This window comes from Lissotriton vulgaris, chromosome 4_1 (assembly GCF_964263255.1).
Source record: "Lissotriton vulgaris chromosome 4_1, aLisVul1.2, whole genome shotgun sequence".
Lineage (NCBI taxonomy): Eukaryota > Metazoa > Chordata > Amphibia > Caudata > Salamandridae > Lissotriton > Lissotriton vulgaris.
Window position 1 is genome coordinate 1,964,107,044 of NC_141691.1, and position 26,442 is coordinate 1,964,133,485.

Sequence of the window (26,442 nt, forward strand, 5' to 3'; positions counted from 1 at the left end):
TACATGACTACCCCGGAAACCCTGAGGGTACCTAATAGGCCAATATAGTGTAAATTGTCACTTTGTAAGTACTCCTACCACCAAAGGCGAGTTTGTAGTGAATTTACTTTTAAAAGCAGTGCTACAACACAGGGCTTCGTATAAAATGACCTCCGGCATTCCGCAGTGCACACATGCAAGGGCAGAAAGGGCTGCTGGCCTCTAAACTGCCTTGTTCGATTATATACTAGGGACTTATAGGTAGTTTTAATCCCCCTGCCCTATTATCTACTAGGGCCATGCCAATTGTAAAATGCACCCTAATGCATGTGTGTGTTTTCATTGTGTTTTTAACATAACACTAGCCCTGGTTAGACAGAGCCCAGGGACTGTCAGAGTCAGTTACCACCACTACCAGTCAGCAACAAATGGGGGTGCACAGGGCACACAGGTTGCAACAAGTATTCAACCAGGATGTCATTTGTGAGAACAAAAGGGTCCCCCACTAGAATCACCAATGGGATAGGATGGATGGGGAAGGAGTAGAGGATGTGAATTAGGACAAGCATAGTTTCACCGGAGCTGCCCAAGGAAAAGCCGGCCCTGGGCCCAGTTCTAGCCCGGCGCTGCCTCAGCAGAGCCTGGCCCAAGAGAGTACACGTCCTGAGGTCAGTGCCCCTGACAGACCAGATCTGAGGGGACTGATACCGATCTAAGATTACAAATCACTAAAGTGGGTCGGGTGGAAGTGGGACACTCCTATTGTTAGTACTGGCAAAGATGGTTCACAATACAAATCTCACTAAAAAAACCTCGATAATAACATTGTGAAACACCGACACATCAAGGAGTGATTTACCCAATCTCATCTTCTTTCTCTCGGATATATTCATCCCTTTCTCCACCTGTATTTCTCCTTGTAAATTTAAATAATATTTTTATTATTCTTCTGCTCAGTGTGCAGCACAGTGTGTGAACCCTTATGTTCATTGTTTTAAAGCATTATTTTCCCGGTGACAGACACACTTGCTAAGCGCTCGATAGGGAGATGAAATAATGGGCATCACGCGTGGCAAGTGTTGATTGTATTTTTGACACTTTCATTATTTGTCCTGCACATTTTTACATAACGCTTAATGCAACGTGAGAGAGCGTGAGAGACCTTTTGCTACTTTCAATTTGACACTTTTGAGATTATATATTTGAGCGGGGGATAATGAATTGCCAACATTAAAGTTACACAACACAACTGCATCAATAATTCAATAAAGAGTTAATTCCATGATTGAAGGAACATGTCCATTTAAAAGAAGATCTGTGTAGGGCCAGACCATTTCCCCTCAAAAGTGGGTTAAATATAACTCCAATAGATCCCATTAAGTTACATTTATTAAAAAAAGTTTTTTTTATATATAGCACTACATACTGCACTTCTGGGTTCGACAGGCACATAATATTTTCGTGAAATTGCATTGAGTTTTGGAGATTAAAGTTGCAAGGAGCCAAAAGCACTCACATGATGGGAGTTGAAACGGTATAGTCATAAGCGGGACAGCACCACCAGAATGACACTTTAAGCGACGTTCTGGTGGTGCTATGCCCTTCTCCACTTTTACAAAGGGGAAGCAAGACACTTTTTTGTGGCTTAACGCCAATATGTGAATATGACCCCTTTACTCGCATCACTTAGTGTGAAACAGGCGTGCAATGGGTGTTGGTCTTGTTGTTCCACCACAACACCCATTGCATTTTGATTTACAAGGCTCTGTAAATCTGAATTAACGCCAAAAACTAACGACATGCAAGAGCAGGTGTTAGATAGGCAGAACGAGGAGAAATACGTTTATTTCTCCTTGTTTTTGCTTTTTCTATATTTTTCTGCAGCACACATAGAAAGAGCCAAGCGCCTCTAATGATTGCTTAACTGCAGGAAGGTGACCCATCTTGCACATAAATAATCATTAAGTAATGACGATTTGCCACTTCTATGGGTGCTGCAAATCACCATTATGGATTGCTTATGTGCAGAAAAGGACCCGTTCCTGCAGATAAAGATTCATTCCCTGCAACACAGGCACCCTTGCATTATGGCACATAGGTGTCTGTGTTGGACCTAGGCAGCTAATTTTAGCGCCAGAGCTAGGGAAAACACATGGGTGCGCCGTACTCTTGTAAATACGGTGCATCTCTGGTTTTTGAAAATGTGGCACACCTCCGCACTGTGACATTTCATTGTAAATATGCCCTGAAGTGTGTTGGATTTGTGCAAGATTCTTGGGATTCTGTGAAGCAGATGGCGATGCAGACACACGAAAGAACGCCGACCCAAGGTGTGTTTCCCAAACACAATAAGAATGTGGCTCACTGGTTAGAGCAGGCAGACCCTGAAGCAGAGGTCAGACCTGGGACCAGGGTTCAATTCCCGACGCGGCAGGGTCTTGAGCTCAAATGTCCACAGACTCGATAATTCTCGCTTCGGTGCCTGACCTAATCATGGGTTCACACTCTGCAACTCTGGGCATTAAGCTTGCTTAATCACCACAACGGCCGCCCGCGGCGGGATGCCTGGCTTTCACCTTGGGGATGCCCTGTAGGGGCTATCTCACAGGGAAAAGCCGGGACGGGTTCCCAAAGCAAGCGCTTAGAGACCCCTGGGTTATAAGCGCTATATAAATCCAACATACAATACAATACAATACATGACTGGCAATGCATAAGCATAACATCAAACAAGAAAAAGGAACAAAATGAGGAAAACAAGTATCAAGCAAAAGAAGGAAGATGCATAAATTGATTTATATACGACTAAGTCCCTAATTCCAAAACACATGAGGTATTTAAATCACACCTGCTAGAGTGTTTTTTAATAAATAAAATTAATGCAATTAACGTGTAAAGTTAACACATAGACCTACAACCCAAAGGCACATTTTTAAAAAGAGTCAAAGTTGAGTACTAGGCTTCCATAGCTATCCATGTTAAGTTAGAAATGCTTCTGAATGCAATTTTCTTTGTTCATTTTACTGACCTTAGGTCAACATTCTTAGTAATGAGAAGACATGAAGAAGTCAATGATAAAATGTGATGAATCAAACATGACTAAATAGTGAAAGCTAGTTAAAACTGCACCTAAAATGTTTCTTCATGAATACGATTTGCAAGTTAGAATATGTGAGAAAGGCATGATTTCATCTGTGGAATGACAGACCTAACCGTGAACTGTTTTATTTAGTATAAGGTAGATTAGCGGGAACCAAACCACTACTTATACAATGTGATTTAAATGTTACGTTTAATACTTAATAGCTGTTAGGGCTTTTGTTTTGAGACAGCTTAGATGGTGGAAGCTTTCCTTTCGCATTTTTATTGCCGAGAAGATGTATGGATGTAACATTTGTTTTAATTGTGTATATCAAAATGTTATGTTAGTGCATGTTCCTAGAGTAGGGTGTGGAGATCCTTCAGACCTTTCAAACTTCTCTGCTGAGACCCATTCATTTTCCCTTTGCCTGAATCTATGCTGTTCTCAGCTTTTCTTTATGGGAATAACAGTGCACTACTATCAACTGAACGCCAATTTGACAAAGGTGAACAGTCGGAGTGTCAAGGAGGTCGATGGAGGAGGTCAAGAGGCGATGGCATGATGTGAAAAGCCAAACCAAGCACAAACCAGCTGCCAACAGGAAGGCAGCAATGGTGACAGGAGGTGGGTGTCCTACACCACAGGAGGAGAGGGAAGAAATGGAGGCCACAGTCATCAGTGTGGAGACGGTCCAAGGAGTTGGGAGTACGGACACAGCTCAATAGGACCTGAACACAACATCAACAGGGTGTGTAACAACCAGGGACTGGGGGGACGGGGGGAGATGGGCACAATGGCACACATGCACAACGATGTGTAGCACACTGCACACCCACAATGGCCAGAATCACGTTCCTGATCCCCATGGCACACTGCAGCACACACACATAGCAATCACAGCCCATCCCACAACAACGTGGTACAAAGTGCAACACCAACACTGCCGAGCAGAGGACACAACTGGGTCCGCTCATGCGCAGAAACAGGCCAATCACATCTAACCTAGCAGGAAACTGTGAGATTGAAATGTACGTGTACAACCTCAAATCCGTCATGTAGTCCAAATGTCAACTGTCCCACATCAAATATCCAACACCTCCCAAACATCCACAATGTACATTGTCATACAGTCTGCATGTAAACTAGAGCAATGCGCCAACATACATGTCAACACAATGTCAACATGCATCTCCCCTTCACATTGCAGAGGGACAAACAACACCTCCAGCAGAGCAGACAACTCATCAGTGATGCTGGAGAGGACCATCACACCTTCGATACCGACATCCTACAACAGCTCATGGACATCCTAGGCAACCCACCTCCAGGAGCAGAGGAGCCAAGCTACATAAAAGAGACCCCAGCCCCTGCACAGACCACACAGTAGGAAGCACCTGCCACCACGACTGGCTCTCAACACTTCACCGAGGCACACATTGCATTCCGATGCCAGGTGTTAGAATGCCAAAAGGAGGTGGCCGAACAGGTGCGGTGGGGTCAGAGCTCGTGGACACCCAACTAGATCACATACATGGGTGTCTAAGTCCCATCAGAGACCACCTACACCCTACAAAGGAGACCCACACTGCGACAGAGACACATGCATTTGCACATTTCCTGCAATGAACCATGCCCAGAGCCCCGGAATTATCTTTCACTTACCCACGCTGGACCTCCGTACAACGGCCCAGTCCACTCCTCTAACATATTGAGTAGGTGACGACAAAGCTATATGTCCAAGATCTTACCCGCTGCCAGAGGTGACATGGTTGCGTCCTCTGTCCACGGCACAATGTAATGTTGTAGGGCGCGGGGCCCTCATCCATACATAATGACCACACTGACACACGCAGATCGTTTGTGGAACTGGCTACAGGCACGTGCTCTCAGCCCCTTTATTAGCAGGGTCACATGTACACTGACGCCTGTGCTGGATGTGTGTGGGGTGAGTGTAAGCCAGCCCACAAGGAGTGGTTGGTGCTGGCAACAACTTGAACAGTGAACACTATTAAAACGGATACAGAAAACACCAGCATTACAGAAACAACCGTGGAGCATCATGGTGGTACAGAGGTTACCCAATATGCAAACAGAAGTGTCCATGAGTTGCATTGCACTAAGGTTGGGGCACTAGAGCTGGTCGCGCTCATGTGAAGAAAAGGTCTAGGATTGTGTCCCTTTAGGATATTGCTGCAGTGGGGTGTGTTACACCTGCATCAAGTTCCTCATCATCGTCTCAGGTCTCCCACACTGCCTGAGGTGATATTGCTGCATGAGCTCTCCACAGCACACAACTCAATCAGAAATACTCCATGAGTTGTGGTGCACTGAGTTAGTGGCACTGGAGTGCTGAGCAGGGTATCAGGCAGATGAATGCATCCACGATAGGTATGAGCACTTCCGTTAGTCTGCCAGTACAACTGTTTTGACTCTGGCAGTTGGCATTTGGAGGTGGTCTTGGCGGTGATGGCATGTGCCTCCTGCGGTGAGACGAAGCCTGGGCCGGTCAGGACTCGATTTGATGTGTGAGCCCTGGTGGACGGCAGTTGAGGCCGGAGGCAACGGACAGCGCAGGACCACATATACATGGCAAAAGTTAAGTAAAAATGAATGCCAACATGGCGCTTATGGAGCTGTGCAATTGGTTTGGGGTGAGATGACACCCCTCCCCAAAATAATGTCTTTGATCGCGTGCCAACATGGGCTGGCACTGTACCAGTTTGCACCCCACCCGAGAAATACAGATGACACATTTAAAAAAACAGTTGATCCCATCCCCACCATATATTCTTGATGACCCCAAGGCCATTGTTTCAGAGGCCATCCAATATCTCATCAGACGGGGTTCCTGACTTGAGTTGCACAGAGTTAGTGGCCCAGGATGCACTGCGTCTGGCACGGGCACACTGCCACCGGACAGTGACTTGCAGTGCACTGAGGTACGTCCACACATACAGAGCGGGTCCTTGTCGATGTCGAAGGTGAATGTGGTGGAGGGTTGCAGGGTACTGTGGAAGGTGTCCCCCAGGGCATGATGCAGAGGGTGGAAGCATCCGGAAGTGGCAAATTGAGGAGTGGAATACTACTGCCTCGTTATTACCACCAAGTCGGTATCAGCTACATAAGGATGAAGACAACCCCAGTCCATAGACTCAGCTGCCACCAAAGTTCAACCAGAGAGTGTCCATGAATGTCGGGAAACAGACTTAGTGGCACTGAGGCTGAGAGGGTATGCAGTCTGTGATGAGGCCAGTACAATGATATGAACTCTGCCATTGCTAAATCAAGACTCAGTCCCAAATGTGTGACCTACTCGACCGCAGTGTAGGCCGGAGGCAGCGGTCAGCAGGGGCCCACAGCCATGTGTCGTTGGCTTGCGATGCACAGAGTTAGTGACAACAGGGCAGTTGTTCATAGCATTCAATCACTTCTGTAATAATGATTCTTTTTTCCTCCTGACTGAAATGCATCTTTCACTTACACCTCTCCTTGCATGCAATGATATGAACTCTGCCATGAAAAAATCAAATGCAAACACAACAGTTGATGGACAGAATGCAGAACAATGTCAAACATTCACCCCAGTACAGAGATCTGGGCCTAAATCCATCGTTTTGTTGCACTCCACACCACCCCAGTTCAGACATGGCCATGGCCATATGCTGTTCCCATGAGGCACAGGGTCAGAATGATTTGCATATAGCTGTGTCTGAACTGGGGTGTTAGAGTGGGCTAAAGAGAGGTGATGGATTAAACCCAGATCTTTTGACTGGGTGTGAGTGTTTGATTGATTCAGATGCTCCGTCCATCACCACCCGTTTTTGTACCGCTTTTGGGTGCCATAAGTGTGGCAGGGTATGCTCAGACGTGAGTCCCTTGCTCACTTTGCCACTGGATTCAAGCAAGCCAGGCTGAAGACGGCTGGAATGCCGGAAACCGGTCCTCGGAAGCTTGTTTCCGGTCCAGGGAAGACATGGCTTGGCAGTTCGGGCTGGACTGTTCCCATGAGGCACAGGGTCACACTGATTTGCATATAGCCGTGTCTGAACTGGGGTGGCAGAGTGGGCTAAAGAACGGTGATGGATTAAACCCAGATCTTTTGACTGGGTGTGAGTGTTTGATTGATTCAGATGCTCCGTCCATCACCACCCCTTTTTGTACTGCTTTTGGCAGCCATAAGTGTGGCAGGGTATGCTCAGACGTGAGTCCCTTGCTCACTTTGCCACTGGATTCAAGCAAGCCGGGCTGAAGACGGCTGGAATGCCAGAAACCGGTCCTCGGAAGCTTGTTTCCGGTCCAGGGAAGACATGGCTTGGCAGTTAGGACTGGACTGTTCCCATGAGGCACAGGGTCAGACTGATTTGCATATAGCCGTGTCTGAACTGGGGTGGCAGAGTGGGCTAAAGAACGGTGATGGATTAAACCCAGATCTTTTGACTGGGTGTGAGTGTTTGATTGATTCAGATTCTCCGTCCATCACCACCCCTTTTTGTACCGCTTTTGGCCGCCATAAGTGTGGCAGGGTATGCTCAGACGTGAGTCCCTTGCTCACTTTGCCACTGGATTCAAGCAAGCCGGGCTGAAGACGGCTGGAATGCCTGAAACCGGTCCTCGGAAGCTTGTTTCCAGTCCAGGGAAGACATGGCTTGGCAGTTCGGGCTGGACTGTTCCCATGAGGCACAGGGTCAGACTGATTTGCATATAGCCATGTCTGAACTGGGGTGGCAGAGTGGGCTAAAGACCGGTGATGGATTAAACCCAGATCTTTTGACTGGGTGTGAGTGTTTGATTGATTCAGATGCTCCGTCCATCACCACCCCTTTTTGTACCGCATGAAGAAATCAAAGCTCATTTCCAAATGTGTGACCTACTCAAGGACAGTGTGTGCCGAGGGCAGTATTCTGCGTGGTCCCATGTGTGGTTGAAATGCTATACACAGACTTGATGGCACCACATCGAAGGGAGTATAGTGATATAAACTCTGCCATAAAAAAGTACTCTGCCATAGTGTAATCAAGACTCAGTTCCAAATGTGTGACCTACTAGTCCGCTGTGTATGCCGGTGGAGTACGTCAACGAGAAAGGAGTACTGCGGGCCTGTGTTGCGGAGGCCGTGATGGTCTGAGGCGGCTGCAATCAAGGAAGGGGGACTGCAGGCTTTTGAAAGGTCCAGCATACATGCCCTAGTCAAAGTACAAAACAAATAGGTATGCAGTTCCTAAGGGGGAAGGAAGGTAAAAAAGCGGGATTTTAAGCAGGACGAAAACAGATATCTAATGAAAGGAGGGAAGGGAAATCCTATGAAAGGTGTTGTAGGCGAACTCAAAAAGCCAGCATGAGGTAACACTGATTGTATATGATTCAGATGACATGAGATAAAATAGTCACATCATCACAAGAAGGCTAGTTCCTATTGAAATTATGAGAAGATGAAGACGTACACAGCCTTTCAGATTCTAACCCTTTGGCTGTGTTACAATAAAAGAAAGACAGACCAACCAGGCAAGAAATAGTCTCAATTTCTCTGTAGCCAAATCAGTGAAAACAAAGCGTTAACGGTAGGCGCTGTCGGTAATTGGAGGTCTAGTTGTCACCATTAAGTTAAAGCATACAGTTGGGAATTCTCCCTAATTGGGCTTCCATTCCTAGTTTTTGGATAATGAAATGTGGATTATAATTTTGTGGCTTGGCGGTTATTTGCTGTGGACGGGACTTCGGGGAGTAGGGAATTTAGAATTTTGGGGCATTGAAGAATTTGAAGTGCTTTACAACGATGCCGGTCCAAGATGGCGGAGTGAGGACGCGGCCGAACGGTAGCTAACCTTGCGGCTCCCGACCCCCTCTGTCAGGACCTTGGTTTCTTAAGTCCCCTTGAGTTTCTCAGGAGCAACACCCAAAAACCCACAAGGCACTGAACACTAGGCTTCCCAGTTTCCTTGGCTATTAACTACGAAGAACCATGTTCCAGAACCTAGGAATGAAGGTTAGTTCTGACCTGTTATAATGAATCTCAGCAATAGCATTACTTGGAATTAAATAACAACTTTCTATAGAAACAAAACAAGATTGACTTTCCACCATGTAATATTTATATTCAGATAAGCAGGTTGGCGCAAGTTGGCACAGATATCAAATAACGACATGAATTACACGTTAAGCTCAAAGATTCATCAAAGGTTTCAACACCATTATCATTGTTATTCAGCACACATTAAATATTCCCAAAAGGCTAATCACTGTTTGTTTCACAGCATAGCACGCATGGACTGTTCTCATGAAATGTTCTCAAAAGCTAATCACAGTTCGTTTCACAGCATAGTACAATACTGAACGTTTCAAATACAATGAAGCCGATACAAGGCCCAAAAGAACTTAGAAACTGAATCACTGAATCTAGGCTTTCCGCCGAGAAATACTGCCAATAACGCTTTTAACAGAATCAGAGACAAAAAACAATCTGGCAAGTCCAAAACTGAAGCAGGGGTCCTGTAATATCGTTCGGCAAACAAATGTCCTGAAGGTTACTAGGGAAACGCCCCTCGCGTTTCGCCCTACAAGCGTCTTGGAAGAATCACCAGCCAGCAAACGGAAAAAGGATAAATCCTACCTGCGTTTTCAGCAAGCGGATTTTCGTGGTAGATTACTACCATTGAACAGGAAACGGTGCTTGGAACATCAGCGAAGTCCTCCGCCGTCGGGAACGAAGACCGGACTGGAAGCAGGAGACCTCCGATCTCGGGAACCAGGAAGGAATAATCCGCACGGCGTTTTGGGCGTGGCAGCTTTTATAGTCCCAATCGAAGTACAGGGGCTGCAGAGGGAAAAAAGACCTCGGCAGCAAACTCACAATGGGAACTCCTGAAGCCAAAGGCCAACAAGCACTGGCAAAGCGGGAACATGCCCAAGTGACGTGCAATAACAAGCATTGGCAAAGTTCAAATATAGTAGTGCAATAACAAGCATTGGCCCAGCCAAAATAACACAGGGTTAAAGTCTAGCCATAATGAACATAATGAACATACATTGCCATAGTCAGTGATTCAGGGAAATGATGCCAAAAAACAAGAATAAGGCAACAGACACCGCAGAGGGAGCAAGGATCCTGACAGTGCCCCCCAACAAAAATGGAGACACCCCCCCCCCAGCGCCCTAAAACTGAGAGACCGGGTGCCGGGCATGAAATAAGCGCACCAAGCGGGGAGCATGAACATCCACCTCAGACACCCAAGAATCCTCCTCAGGGCCGTAGCCCTTCCAGGAAAGCAGGTACCACAGCTTCCCCCTAACGCGCTTACAGTCCTTAACACAACGCACCTCATACTCGTCCTGACCTTTCACAAGAAGAGCTGGAGGACGAGGCCTCCGTTTGGCAGCCGCTTTCTTTAACAGAGAAACGTGGAACACAGGGTAAATTCTCATACTCTTAGGAAGGAGCAGTTTGTAAGTCACAGGGTTCACACTCTGAACAATCTTATACGGACCAATAAACTTAGGATGGAACTTGTAACGTTTTCTGAACTGAAAGTTCCTGGTAGAAAGCCAAACCATGTCGCCCATATGAAGATCTGGACCTTTTTGTCGCTTTCTGTCTGCAAACTTTTTGTACGTTGCTTTGGCCTTTAACACATTAGATCGTAAGGCTTTAGTAATGCGTTCCATTTCTCTGAAATGTGAATCCAAGGAAGGTATATTGGTCTTTTGATGAGCCAGTAGCAAAGGTGAGAAATGGGGATGTCGGCCATAGACAGCAAAAAAGGGTGACAGACCTGTAGAAGCATTCTGTAGATTATTGTATGCGAACTCAGCTTCCCATAACAGAGCTAACCAGGAACCTTGCTTTTTGAACAGGAAACATCTTAGATATTGTTTCAGGACCTGATTAACTCGCTCAGTTTGCCCATCCGACTCAGGGTGGAAGCTAGTGGAAGTGTTACTAGTAATGTGAAGAGCTTTACACCAGGCCTTCCAGAACTGCGAGATGAACTGTGAACCACGGTCTGAAGTTATGGATCTGGGAAGGCCGTGTAAACGAATCACATGTTCTAGCAGTAATTGGACTAATTGAGAGGAGGTTGGAAGTCTAGGGCAAGCAATAAAGTGGGCCATCTTAGATAAACGATCCACTACCACAAGAATGGTAGTCATACCCTTCTCTTCCGGTAAATCCGTTATGAAGTCCATCGCAATGTCCTCCCAGACCTGTGTTGGGGTGGGAAGCGGAAGTAGGAGACCTTTTTTTCGACCATGTTCCACTTTAGCTTGAGCACAGACATCACAGGCTTGTATGAAAGATTGAACATCCTTATTCCAGGTTGGCCACCAGAAATTTCTCTGCAGTAATTCTTTGGTTTTTGCGATTCCAGGATGACCAGCCAATTGACTAACATGACACCACTGTAAAACCTGTGCTTGCAACTTCTTAGTTGGAACAAATAAGAGATTGGAGAAGAAGGGCAGGTTTTGATGAATTGTTCTATTAGACCCTTCTCGAACCCAGGATAACAGTTTGGGTATTGGCATTGCTTGTCTTATTTGCTGGAAGAAAACATCGGACATTGTGGCACCTACTATTTGTTTATCGGAGAGCATACTTGTAGGTCTGGGATTTTGGAGAATATCGTCTGGCTTGTGATCGTATCGTGACAGAGAGTCTGCTTTGTTATTTTTTGTTCCGGGTCTAAAAGTTATGATAAAGTCAAATTCTGCAAAGAACAATGTCCAACGGAGTTGTCTGGGAGTTAAGGCCTTTGCACATCTTAGGAATTGTAGATTCCGATGGTCCGTGTATACAGTTACAGTATGTCTAGCCCCTAGTAAGTAGTGACGCCATTCTTTAAAGGCATGACGAATGGCCAGGAGTTCTTTCTCTGCAATGGTATAGTTGGTTTCTGCAGGCAAAAATTTTCTAGACAAGTAGGCTATGGGATGTAGTTCATTGGTTTTTCGATCCTTTTGCGAAAGAATAGCTCCAATCGCAAAGTCAGAAGCATCGGCTTCCACAATAAAAGGCAAGTCCGAGTCAGGATGCCGTAGAACAGGTGCTTGCGTAAAGGTTCTTTTAAGAGTTTGAAAGGAAGAGTCAGTGTCAGAGGTCCAAGTGAATTTAACATTCTTCCTTAACAGCTGAGTTAAGGGTGTGGCCAAGGTTGAAAAATCTTTGATAAAACGGCGGTAGAAGTTAGCAAAGCCTAAAAAGCGTTGGATATCCTTCACCGAAGTTGGGGTAGGCCAATCAAGGATTGCTTGGATTTTTCTCGGAGCCATAGTGATCCCAGATGGAGAAAGAATAAAGCCAAGGAATTCAACCTTTGTGGTATGGAACTCACATTTAGACAATTTACAGAACAAACCATGGGATCTTAAGGTGTTTAAGATAATCTTAACGTGTCGTATGTGTTCCTCCGTTGAAGATGAAAAAATTAAAAGATCGTCAATATAAGCTATGACGAACCTATCTAAGAAGTCCCGAAGGACGTCGTTGATAAAAAATTGAAAGGCAGCCGGGGCATTGCATAAGCCAAAAGGCATTACACAATACTCAAACAAGCCAAAGCGAGTTCGGAAGGCTGTCTTCCACTCATCACCTGGTCTAATACGGACCAAGTGGTAGGCGCCTCGCAAGTCAAGCTTCGTAAAAATTGTGGCTGAGCGCACTTGATCAAGAAGTACCGGGATCAAAGGTAGAGGATATCGGTTCTTGATAGTGATGTTATTAAGTGCTCTGTAATCGATACAGGTGCGCAATTCTCCATTGCTTTTAGGCACAAAAAAGAGCGGAGAGGCTGCCGGAGACTTGGAGGGCCGGATGAAACCATTTTTCAGAAATTTGTCTAGATATTCCCGAAGGTGAGTGTTCTCCAGATCTGTCAAGGCGTAGATTCTACTGCAGGGTATCTTGGCTCCTGGTACTAGATCAATGGCGCAATCATAGTCCCTATGTGGTGGTAGAGTCTCTGCCTTTTTTTCACAGAAAACATCGGTGTACTCTTCATAAATGGGTGGTAGGTCTATGTCTTGCTCAGCAGCTGTGGAAATGTAAAGGGCAGATGCAGTATGCAGAAAGGAACTTGGGGAGTACTTTAAGTCTTTTTCAGGTCCCCCACAACATTCTTGTTTACACCAAGAAGAAGTAAAGTCGACTGTACGTTCTGCCCAGTTGATACTGGGATTATGCATAGTTAGCCAGGGAATGCCCAAGATAACTCCGAATTGGGGTGCATCGATTACATCAAAAGATATGGTTTCTTGGTGTTGTCTGGAACCTACATCACAAACCATAGTTATGGGAGAAGTACAGTGAGTGATCATTCCTGAAGTTAGTTGGGTTCCATCGACTGCGTAAACTATTTCAGGTTTCTCTTTTACTATAATGGGTATATTTGTTTTTGCAATGAACTTGAAATCAATGAAATTTCCGGTGGCACCTGAGTCGATCATTGCTGCTACCAAAATTTGTTTCAGATTGGGTACCCTAAAAGAAACATTCAAAGTGAGATGAGGCACTGTTAACTGTAAGGTGTTAGCGACGGTTTGTTCAGGAGGGGATAACCAACTCGAAAAAGTCTCCTGATCCAAATTCGAGTTCTCTAGTTTTCCGGCTTAGTTTCCTTTTTGTCTCGAGGCCAAGAGTTCTTAGGTTTGAGCGAACATTCTCTAACGAAATGCCCCTTTTTTCCACAGTAGAGGCAAAGACCATTTTTTCGCCGAGATTCTTTTTCCTCTGAAGTTAAGGGTTTCCTCAAACTTCCTATTTCCATGGGCTCAGTAGATTCCTGGGTATTGGGAAGAGATCTATCCTTTGCTCTAGAAAAGATTCGGACATCTGTTCTTTTTCTATCTCCTTTGCGGTCAGCTACTCGATGGTCCAGACGAAGACTAAGTGCTATAAGATCTGCACAAGTTCGAGGTTGAGGATCGATTGGCGCAATAAGGTCTTTCAGCTCATCTTTTAGCCCTTGGTAATAAAGAGCAGCCCTCTTAGCTTCTGGCCAATCAGTCTCAGCTATAAGACGGTTGAATTGAGTAAGATAGTGCACTAGTTCCTTGTTTCCCTGTCTTAATTCTAGCAATTCTCTATCGGCTGATCCTGTTATTGTACGTCTATCAAATATTCTTTCAAATTCTCGTTTAAACTGCACCCAGTTGTATAATATAGGATCATCAGATTGCACCAGAGGAACCGCCCACATAGCTGCGTCACCACTCAAGAAGGAAATCAAAAAGGCAGTTCGTGACTGAGCATTTGGAAATGAAGCTGGCTTTACCATAAAATGCAACTGAACCTGCGTTAAAAAGGTCTGAAATTTGTTTGGTTCCCCAGCAAATCTCTCAGGCTGGGCCAACGGAACAGTAGTAGGAACAGTAACCGAAACAGAGGGCGATGAACCAGATACATTTGCTTGATGTTGACCCGAAGATGGTGCTGAGTCCAAACGTGACTGCAAGTGAATTACCTTATTGGCTAAAGCTGCTGTTTCAGTTCTACTAACTGTTAATTCCGTCTGTAAATTCCCTATCATAGCACACAGATCATTCATGGTGGTATTCATTTGGCTTTTGCTCGGGAGAAACAAAATTCGTGGGCGGATTATTCTGTCAGGACCTTGGTTTCTTAAGTCCCCTTGAGTTTCTCAGGAGCAACACCCAAAAACCCACAAGGCACTGAAACACTAGGCTTCCCAGTTTCCTTGGCTATTAACTACGAAGAACCATGTTCCAGAACCTAGGAATGAAGGTTAGTTCTGACCTGTTATAATGAATCTCAGCAATAGCATTACTTGGAATTAAATAACAACTTTCTATAGAAGCAAAACAAGATTGACTTTCCACCATGTAATATTTATATTCAGATAAGCAGGTTGGCGCAAGTTGGCACAGATATCAAATAACGACATGAATTACACGTTAAGCTCAAAGATTCATCAAAGGTTTCAACACCATTATCATTGTTATTCAGCACACATTAAATATTCCCAAAAGGCTAATCACTGTTTGTTTCACAGCATAGCACGCATGGACTGTTCTCATGAAATGTTCTCAAAAGCTAATCACAGTTCGTTTCACAGCATAGTACAATACTGAACATTTCAAATACAATGAAGCCGATACAAGGCCCAAAAGAACTTAGAAACTGAATCACTGAATCTAGGCTTTCCGCCGAGAAATACTGCCAATAACGCTTTTAACAGAATCAGAGACAAAAAACAATCTGGCAAGTCCAAAACTGAAGCAGGGGTCCTGTAATATCGTTCGGCAAACAAATGTCCTGAAGGTTACTAGGGAAACGCCCCTCGCGTTTCGCCCTACGAGCGTCTTGGAAGAATCACCAGCCGGCAAACGGAAAAAGGATAAATCCTACCTGCGTTTTCAGCAAGCGGATTTTCGTGGTAGATTACTACCATTGAACAGGAAACGGTGCTTGGAACATCAGCGAAGTCCTCCGCCGTCGGGAACGAAGACCGGACTGGAAGCAGGAGACCTCCGATCTCGGGAACCAGGAAGGAATAATCCGCACGGCGTTTTGGGCGTGGCAGCTTTTATAGTCCCAATCGAAGTACAGGGGCTGCAGAGGGAAAAAAGACCTAGGCAGCAAACTCACAATGGGAACTCCTGAAGCCAAAGGCCAACAAGCACTGGCAAAGCGGGAACATGCCCAAGTGACGTGCAATAACAAGCATTGGCAAAGTTCAAATATAGTAGTGCAATAACAAGCATTGGCCCAGCCAAAATAACACAGGGTTAAAGTCTAGCCATAATGAACATAATGAACATACATTGCCATAGTCAGTGATTCAGGGAAATGATGCCAAAAAAAAGAATAAGGCAACAGACACCGCAGAGGGAGCAAGGATCCTGAAACCCTCTGATGTGAACTGGGGACTGAAGGAACGATAACGCCTCTTTGAAACACTTTTTTACACTTCTGCACTTAGGATTTAATTGCCGGAGGGAAACTCGGAGGAAACCCCGAAAGTCGGAAGAAAAGAGGTTTGTCTGCTTAAAGAACTTTCTGATGCTCTGGCTCCTCGGTTTTCCAAGGACCATCCGGCAGGCGATTTGCAGTTTGTTCGCTGGCTCGGGGTTTGGCTGGTCCGGTCTTTAGCCCGCTGCTCATGTGTGGGGCTTCAGGAGAATGTCACCAAAGAATCCACCCCGCTCCACTCGCAATACTAAGAACGCCGCCGCCCCCCTCCTTCCACAGCAGAAACATCATCAACAGCTTTGGCTCCCCCCCCAGTTATCGCAGGAGCAATGGCAATAGAAGCGGCTTCCTCGGACTCCACGACGCTCCCGGCTCCCTCGGGTAGGGGACTACAACGAGCCGCCTCAAAGATAAGCCCTCTGCAGCTGCGGTGGTGACAGGAGACAAGGGCTCGGATCGAGCAATTACCGGTAGGCCATCTGTACGCCCCCGACTGCTTCCTCTCTGAAAAATGCCGCCAAAAGTACTTTTAAACTGGGGGCTAAGCCAGGGGCCCTAGTAGGATCCCTGACAGGGAGCGAAGCGGGCTGCACAACTCCTCCAATAGATGTAATTGCTTTGAATGTAGCAGTCGGGGCAGAAGCTGCTAGTGCTATTGAAGAACTGCAGTCTAGCAACAATGTTTCAGCTCTGCCAAAGCTGCCTACAAACTTAAACACTAAGCTTATATCTTCTATGGAAACACTAGATACAGCTAAAGAGGACCCGATGTATGGCAAAGATTTAAACCCAGACGCAAATGTGAATTTAAACAACTGAGTTTTGGTCTTGGAAAAAGCAAATGAAACTGCAAACGCAGAAATAAACAAGGCAGGTTTCAATGCTGGTAAGATGAAAGATGGGAATTTGGGTCCTTCTGAACTACCATTAGACTTAGACCCGGGTCTGACCACAGTTGTGGCTACTATTAATGCGGCCACTAATGAAAATGGACCTTCTAATACAGGGGTGAATGATGGGCTGGCTACCTGCAATATCTCTGCAGAGGTGGTAGAAGAGAACGCTGACTTAGGCTCTTACGAGGATTACGAAGTGGAGACGGAGGAAGAGACGGGCGATCCGTCTGACAATACAATGAAATCTCTGGCGAATAGAAGGCGCAAACTAAAAACTAAGCCCAAATTTAAAAGAGGGGGGAAAGCAGGAACTACTTTAAATCGAGCTATTACAAGCAACATCTCGACCGCTAAGGAAATTCTTATTGACAAGAGCCCTCTCTGAAAATGGATCGAGGCGAAGGGACTAGTTAAAAATATGACATTAAGACTATCAGGGACAAGCCCTACGGACTTTGATTCCACTTTAGGCACTCTAGGCTGTTCTGCCCCTTCAGAGGTCAACTTAATAAGCGTACCTTCAAATGCGTCACCAACTGCACTACTTGAACCACCTGAACAAGAGGTTGCGCCTATGCTAGGGCCCAGTTTAGAAACCTCACCACCTAATGGCTTGACTATGACCATCAACACCCTAACACCAGTAGCTACTTCAAACACTAACAGAAACACAATCACGCCTCAGGGAAGAGCACCATTTGGGGAGGACAAACAAGAGACAGATTCCTCCCAACTGGATATCATACTGCAAATACTAACCAACCAACATGCAGAAGTGCAGGAGCACTACTTACAGCTGCGGGCGGACAATAATAAATTACAGACTTCTCTACAAGAACTGACCTCTAATCTTAGTGGGGTTTCGCAGGACATCGAAGAGCTACAACACTGGGTGGTGGGTGTAGAGGAGGCGGCTACGCACATGAACACTGTAGTAAGGCCACACGATGCCCAGATGAGGTCTCTTCAGCTAAAGGTGGAAGATTTGGAAAATCGGCAGAGAAGATCAAATTTGAGACTCTTTGGGATACCGGAGGGATCCGAAGACTCTGACCCAAGGGCCTTCCTTGTTAGCCTACTACCCCAAGCTTTCCCAGACTCATCAGACTGGGACTGGGATTCCCACATCCAACGGGCACATCGTTTACCTTCAGTTCAAAAGAACAAAGAGAGCAGATTCCCGCGTCCTTTTCTCATCTGTTTTGGCAATTTTTTATTGCAACAGGCTGTTTGGCAGAAAGCACGCTCTAACACACCTATAGCTAGAGAGGATCTCTCTCTGTTTGTACCCTCTGACCTAAGCAAAGCCACCATGGACAGACGGGGGGAATTACGTAAACTGATCGACCCAATCAAATCTACTGGGGGGCAGGCTTATCTTCAGGAACCTGCCCGTCTTAAGGTCACCAAAGGCGGGCGTACATATTTCTTTAGTGATACCAAAGAGGCTGAATCATTTTTATCTAGTATAAGTAAGAGTTAGTCCTTAACTACAGTAAATGATCAGATAGAACTACCTCTAGGATGTTTATCACTTTTACTTTTCAGTTTCAGTTCACAGTTCTCAGTTCTCAATAAAAAGCATTGATCATGCTTAAGAGGAATTTTTTTCAGAGGGGGGGCTAGTACCAGGTGCCCTATCGTAGGTGCTGCCTCTACAGCGGCAGCTGAAGCTGGAGGGGGGTCCCTCCCCGGTGGGGGTGGGAGACAGGGGGGTGGAGGGAGGGGTTCTTTGTTCTCCACAGGGTGGGGGGTGCTGGGGGATAAAAATTTGGAAAGCTGTATTTTCAACCTGATGGGGAGACATGCTGTTAAGGAAAAAAAAATATGAGTAAATGTCTGCTTTTGTGTGGCTCAAGGATAGAAGCTTTCCACTTGGTTATTGATTTGTTGTCTGCTTTCTTTTTGAACTTTTCGAATGTATAAATTAAAGTGTTTAGCATGGAATGTCTCAGGGCTAAACAGTAAAAATAAGAGACGTCTTGTGTCAGAAGAGCTGAGACTGTACAACCCCCATTTTGTGTTATTATCAGAAACGCATATCGCTGGCAAGGATAAAAAACTGCTCAGCCAATTAGGTTATGATATTCTAATCTGCTCCAGTTTTGGGGCCTCTACTAGAGGGGTTGCAATTCTCAAGGACAAAAGATTTAGGGTAGAAACTTTGCAAACTGCTCACGATAAGGATGGTAGATGGGCTATCGCTCAAATGAGCATTGAAAACAAAAAATATGTCTTATGTGTGGTATATGGCTCCAACCAAGATGAAGCCAGGGTCTTTGACTATTTAAACGTAAAACGTTTGGATTGGGAGGGGGATCTCATTATAATGGGATACTTTAATTGCATTATATATTATCAACAAGATACCACCAGGCCTGGGAATTTCCAGCAGATGCGCAAAACTAAAATTTCTATTTTAGACATGTGCCGCATTCACAATATCAAAGATGCTTGACGGTATCTAAACCCAAACATTCCTGGGTACACATACTATTCCGCACCCCATAAACTATGCACTCGTTTGGACATGGCTCTAGTTACCGTAAATTTATTGAACTCTAGCTCAATGGAGGTATGCCCCCGAATCTCCTCGGACCACAACCCCATAATGATGACACTTCCCATTTCACACACTCGTACAAGCCCCAGACTATTCTCCTTCCCCAGATATTTAGTATCAGATTCTGGTTACATATCACAGTTAAAAACACAACTTACTGATTTTATAGAACACAACCAGAATTCTACTACATGCGATATAGTCTGGGACGCCTGTAAGGCAAGTGTTCGGGGTTTTACGCAGGAATACGTGTTTAGACAAAACGCGGAGCGTCGTAAATTGGATGAATCTCTGATTTCTAACATTGCTGTTCAGGAAACACTGTTGGCAACAGCGCTACGACTTAATATGCCAACGGTAGCTGAAATAGGTCTTAAACTCGGTCAATTAAAGTCTGATACTAAGGCAAAATTCATCCAAAAAAGTAGCACCAATATACACAAATTTAAGATCGCGCAATATGAGGGAGGGGATAAAATTGGTAAAATCTTGGCATTCAAAGTTTAAAAGGGGGTGGTGATGGACGGAGCATCTGAATCAATCAAACACTCACACCCAGTCAAAAGATCTGGGTTTAATCCATCACTGTTCTTTAGCCCACTCTGCCACCCCAGTTCAGACATGGCTATATGAAATCAGTCTGACCCTGTGCCTCATGGGAACAGTCCAGCCCGAACTGCCAAGCCATGTCTTCCCTGGACCGGAAACAAGCTTCCGAGGACCGGTTTCTGGCATTCCAGCCGTCTTCAGCCCAGCTTGCTTGAATCCAGTGGCAAAGTGAGAAAGAGACTCACGTCTGAGCATACCCTGCCACACTTATGGCGGCCAAAAGTGGTATAAAAGGGGGTGGTGATGGACGGAGCATCTGAATCAATCAAACACTCACACCCAGTCAAAAGATCGGGGTTTAATCCATCACCGGTCTTTAGCCCACTCTGCCACCCCAGTTCAGACATGGCTAGATGCAAATCAGTCTGACCCTGTGCCTCATGGGAACAGTCCAGCCCGAACTGCCAAGCCATGTCTTCCCTGGACCGGAAACAAGCTCCCGAGGACCGGTTTCTGGCATTCCGGCGCTCTTCAGCCCGGCTTGCTTGCATCCAGTGGCAAAGTGAGCAAGGGACTCACGTCTGAGCATACCCTGCCACACTTATGGCGGCCAAAAGCGGTATAAAAAGGGGTGGTGATGGACGGAGCATCTGAATCAATCAATCACTCACACCCAGTCAAAAGATGTGGGTTTAATCCATCACCGTTTTGTAGCCCACTCTGCCACCCCAGTTCAGACATGGCTATATGCAAATATAAAAGGGGTGGTGATGGATGGAGCATCTGAATCAATCAAACACTATCCCTCTCGATATCTATAAAATTTGTTTAGAGGAACTTGCACCCCTTCTACTACAGGTCATGCAAACTATTGGGTTAACTGGAAAAGCTCCCAACTCATGGAACAGGGCTAAAATAATATTCTTTCTCAAAAAGGGAAAACCAAAGGAGGAGCGGGGGTCATACAGACCCATTTCACTGATTAATACTGACGCAAAAATATGTGCGAAAATTTTAGCAACTAGGTTGGCTCTCCTTATGCCCAAAATTGTTAATCCGCAGCTACACGGGTTTGTGACCGGGAGAGACACTACCACTCACGTTAATATGGCCATAACGGCGTTTGATGTAGCTGAGACAGAGTCCACCCCACTCGGAATGATTTTGCTGGATGCCGAGTAAGCTTTCGACCGAGTGGGGTGGGACTACCTCTGGCACGCTATGATGAACATGGAGTTCAGCGGGCACTTTCTAAAGGGGATACAGGCGCTGTATAACAACCATTCTGCCTGTATCAGTTATGGGGGGCTGACCTCAGCAGATTTTTTGATTTCTCGGGGCACCCGTCAAGGCTGCCCCCTATCACCCTTATTATTTACCCTTTCACTCGAGCCATTTTTATAAGCTCTTCAGGCACAATCTCAAATTGTGCTGTTTAAGTCAAATGCACAGGCACTGAAAATCACGGCATATGCTGATGACATTGCCGTCTATTCATCTGATGTCATCGAGGCACTGCAAGGGATTACTACCGAGGCCTGTAAGTTCGGGAAAGTATCTGGCTATAAGCTAAACATAAATATGACACAAATTATAGCTAATTATACACCAGTGGTAGCGGTCCCGGAGATTTGCAAAGTCGCTACATACTTAGGCGTCAAATTACGTCTAAAATACGGGAAATCAACAATATTAATTATAACGAATTGATTAAATCTACTACTCTAATATTGAAGAAATGGCATAGACTACCCCTGAACCTAATTGGCAGAATCAACCTCATTAAAATGAAGGTGCTACCCAAATTCTTGTATCTTTTTCATTCCATCCCTCTAGCATTAAATAATTCTTTTTTTAACCCCTTCCACACTCATGACGAGCTGGGCTCGTCATGGCGTAGCCTCCTCGCACGCTGATCCCGAGCCCAGCTCGTCATGTATAGTGTGATTTCCAAAATCCCAGCATGCGAGCAAAATAACGCTAGCGCGCATGAGGTTAAGCAACTTGATGGAACATTCAGTCGTTTTATTTGGGGGTACAAAAAAGCTAGAAGATCGCTGAAACTTCTTAAGAACAGCACGGATCAGGGTGGTCTCAACTTCCCCGATGTTAAGTTATACTTTTGGTCTTCATTTATTAGGCGTCTCCGGACTTTGCTTAATAGTGAAGACACATTTTTTTTTCATTTATTTATGCGTAAATCTGACTCAAACATGTTTTTATTTCGAGTAAATGACCCTAACTACTTCAAAAGGGTGAAATTTAAGACTCCCAGGGACATAGTCAGGATCTGGGCTAATATATTAGCATTTTGTAAGACCTCCATCTACCGCCCGAAACTTCAGCTGTGGGGTAACCCAAGTTTTCCGGGAATCTTCAACGATGGTATGGCCCTTAGATGGTCTATTCAGGGAATTAACGTTTTGGGAGACCTATACAGCGTACAAGGGTTCTTAGACTTTCATACACTTAAACTTTTATACGATTTGCCGGAAACAATGAGGTTTAAATATTTACAAATACATGACTTTTTGATACGGAAAAATCAAATCCATTATATTTCAGACTGCGATATTTGGAATTGTTTATACACAACTAAAAATAAGTCAGTTATAAGTGAAGCCTACAGACACCTTTCTGCCTTCAAAACTGAAGACTGCTTAAAACTAGCAGAGAAATGGAGCAGTAAAATTGGCTCAAATATAACATCAAAACAGATAACGTGCTCTTTATCTAATATTAACAACTCAGTACGATCATCTAGTCTAAGGTTGCAACAGTTTAGAACAACTTGTATGCTATACTACACACCGGAAAAGATCTCGAAGTGGTCCCTCAGTAACACTTATGGCGATCGTACTAAATGTCCCAAATGCTCAGCTTATGCAGTAGATTTGGAACATATGCTGTTCTCATGCCCTGCCCTGAGGGACTTTTGGGGGGAAGTACACAAAGTTTTGGAAATCAAGAAGATTAATTTACCTTCTATTACTGCTCTAACAGTATTGCTTGGTGTACATCTTGTCTCCCTACCCCAGCCAGCTCGGGTGACAATCCTTTTATCTTGTGCCAAGCTAACAGTTGCTAGAGCCTGGATCTGCCCCAAAGCACCTAACATCTGGGAATGGTGGTCTTTAGTAAATGAAAATGTAATGTAAATGTACAGGAATTTATATAGCGCAAATCACCGAGCGGTTTCTAAGCGCTTGCTTAGGGAACCCGTCCTGGTATTCCCCTGTGAGATAACCCCGGCAGGGTATCCACAAGGTGAAAGACAGGCATCCCGCCGCGAGGGGCCGTTGTGGAGATTAAGCAAGCTATTGCCCAGAGTCGCAGAGTGTGAACCCGTGAATCGAGTAGGCACCGGAGCGAGAATTGTCGAGTCCATGGACATTTTAGGACTCAAGACCCCGCCGAGCCGGGAATTGAACCCTGGTCCCAGGCTGACCTCTGCTTCCAGGTCTGCCTCCTCTAACCATTGAGCCACACTTCTCCAGCAAATGAAATTTACTCCATGGAGTTGGCTCTGGCAAAACTTAGAGGAGCTCGCTCACTACAAAAATTTGAAAAAATTTGAGGGTAACTTTATTTGAAGCTTGCACACGTACTGTAACACTGCCTACTTGGCAGATGCTTGGTTGTTTTTTGGGGTTTTTTTGTTGTTTTTTTTTTTGGTTTTAGTTATCAGTTTGTAACATTTCAGCTGTTTAGCCTTTTGTATGAACAAAATGAATTATGGCTTTATGTGTTCCAAGTGGGAACTGAAAAATGAATTCGAAATAAGTTTTGTTTCGGCAACAATCTATATTTTTCTTTTATATGTATATTGGTATGCTTTCCTCATCAGTTTGTTAATAATTTTTTTTTTTTTAAAGGGAATTTAGAATTTTGGATAAGGCAGTTTCAGATGATCATCATCTTTGCCAAAATTACTGCTGTGCACAACTGATGGCAGAAATCTAGCATGAATAACACTGTATGCAAAATTAACATAGGTGAGTCAAGATTAGTGTAAGTGCATTGTATTATCATAATGACGTTTTCAAGTTCATATAATAAGGCCTCCTATCCATTTTTCATGTATTGTGCACTGCACATTTTAAATGCACTTTCTTGTTTCTGTCTGTGCAGCAAGGTTTAAAAAAAGTCCTTTAGCGTTTTGTAAAATGACCCATAAATCTTTAGTTTAACGTTTTTGTTGGGAGTAATGTCTATTTTAGCTGTAACAATTTAAAGCTTGTTGTCTGTTGCCAGGAGGAACACACATATGTTTCAACATTCAAGGTTGTTACTTTGCTTATAGAAAATAGCCTATTCATATTTTCAAGTAGCTATTGTTTAGTAATGCAATGTAATTTCTACTTGCATGTAGGGCAAAGGGACTCACACACTATTTTACGTCCAGTAATTTATAAATGATTATTGCCTTGAATTGTTTCAATATTATATGTACGGACCATGGGCCACTTCAAATCATGGCTAGATTTTATTCCGTGCTGCTAAAACATTCTAAAGCTGTTATGGGATGTGAGACAAGACATTTTCCCTTTATTAGAAGAGCAATCTCCATGTCAGATTGTTAGTAGATTTCATACTTAGAGATTTCTAATGACTTTTTCCCCAACTCAATGTCAGGCTGTTGTTTAATTTTGAACTTAGAATAGTTTGTATGATTGTCTCCTGCCGTTTAACGGAGCAGTCACTATGACTAGTGGGTCCTGAATTATTATTTGCAGTGTAGTAGACCGTTTTTAGTACTTGCCACTGACTAAATTAGGGCTCAACTTCAACTGCCTATAATGATTCACACTTATTTGGGTTTTGAAAATTTTGAATTGAATTGACTAATCATTGCCTTTTGCCCTCTGTAATAAGTTCTACATTTCAAATAAACATTCATGGTCTGTACTTAAATCTTGTCCCATGTGGATTTTCATTTGTGGATTTCCTGTGTGGGTCTTCTGGGTTTTACTCTAATTTAATGCTTAGTGATTTCATCCTTTAGGACTCGCAAATAGCCCCAATACATCTCATCAGCCTTTTTGATGACAAAAAAGTGATCACATAGTCATAGCCAAGAATACTTCTGGTACTACTATTTCAGTTCTCTTATGGTCAGGTTGTGTGCACGTTTTAAGTTTGTGCATGGTTTATGGTTTAGAGAAAAGAAACACTCTACATAGAAGGAAGCTAGGGCTGAAATTACATTCAGGGCTTGAAACATGTAGAATGCTCAACATTTAAGCTAGTCACTGGTCTGAAGCAAAATCAAAGCAAGGACAGATACCAAGGACGTACATTTTGTGGACCCTCAACCTACTGAAAAAACAACATTAGGCAACCTCTTATTGCCGAAATATTTCACAGAAGTAGATGGTGAGGATCCTGCTTACAGATTTAATGAAAGCAGTCAGGGACATCCGGTATTGTGTTTGACTCCTCATTAGACAGATCAAGCTACAGAGGTTCGTACACCAGGACCACCACCTAGAAGCTGAAGCATTCTCTCACACACCCTGGACTACATGCATGAAGATATTGTCTTCCTTGAAGAATGGATTTTAGCTTTTTTCCCTCTTATTTACGGAATACCCACTTAAAGATCTCCTTGTTGCCAAACAGATGCTTAATGATCTTTAAAATGTAGGAATACGAGACGATCGCAGGTTGCTATCAGACATATATGCATTCCTAACACCGTAGCAAACTTCTTAAACTCACTTGCTAGGAAAAGATGGGAAACAAAATGCGACAGTCGATTCACAGACAAAAATTGGGAAGACATTATACACCGCGCTGCCACATCAGCTGCTAGCGCCTCAGGAAACACTGCTTAAAACAGTTCACTACTGGTACTATACACCTGCTCGTCTGGCTCAGTGAAAAAAATGGAGGGACGATAAATGTTGGTGCCGTTGCAGTCACTCCAGTACACTCTCCCATCTGCTGTGGCACTGTCCTAAACTCCACCGTTACTGGGAGGAGGTGTTGGCAGATGTAGATCAGATGTTCAACACTGAACTGCCCCGCTTCCCCAGTTATATTCTCCTGGGGTTGCCCAACGTCCAAACATACCCATTACGCTCCACTACTGTGAGGGCCATCACCCTGGCTCTATGCACCGCAAAACGAGTCCTGTTATCAATATGGGGAACAGACATGATCCCAACACATATGGATTGGCGGCACACACTATGGGATCTGGTGGGCTTGGAGAAGCAGTTGGCGGTGATAAATCACACTCTCCCCAAATTTGAGAAAACTTAGGGATCATGCATAAAACACCTCTCCTCCATGTTTTGTGAACGTAACTATCCAATATACATGCGTATCCTACACCTCATGTCCAACAACTAGGCTGACAATTATTGTGCTCATAGATGTGGGTGAAGACAGAACCAAATGACTTTATCATGTACAAGCAGGGTTTTTTTGTTCCACCCCCTCTTTT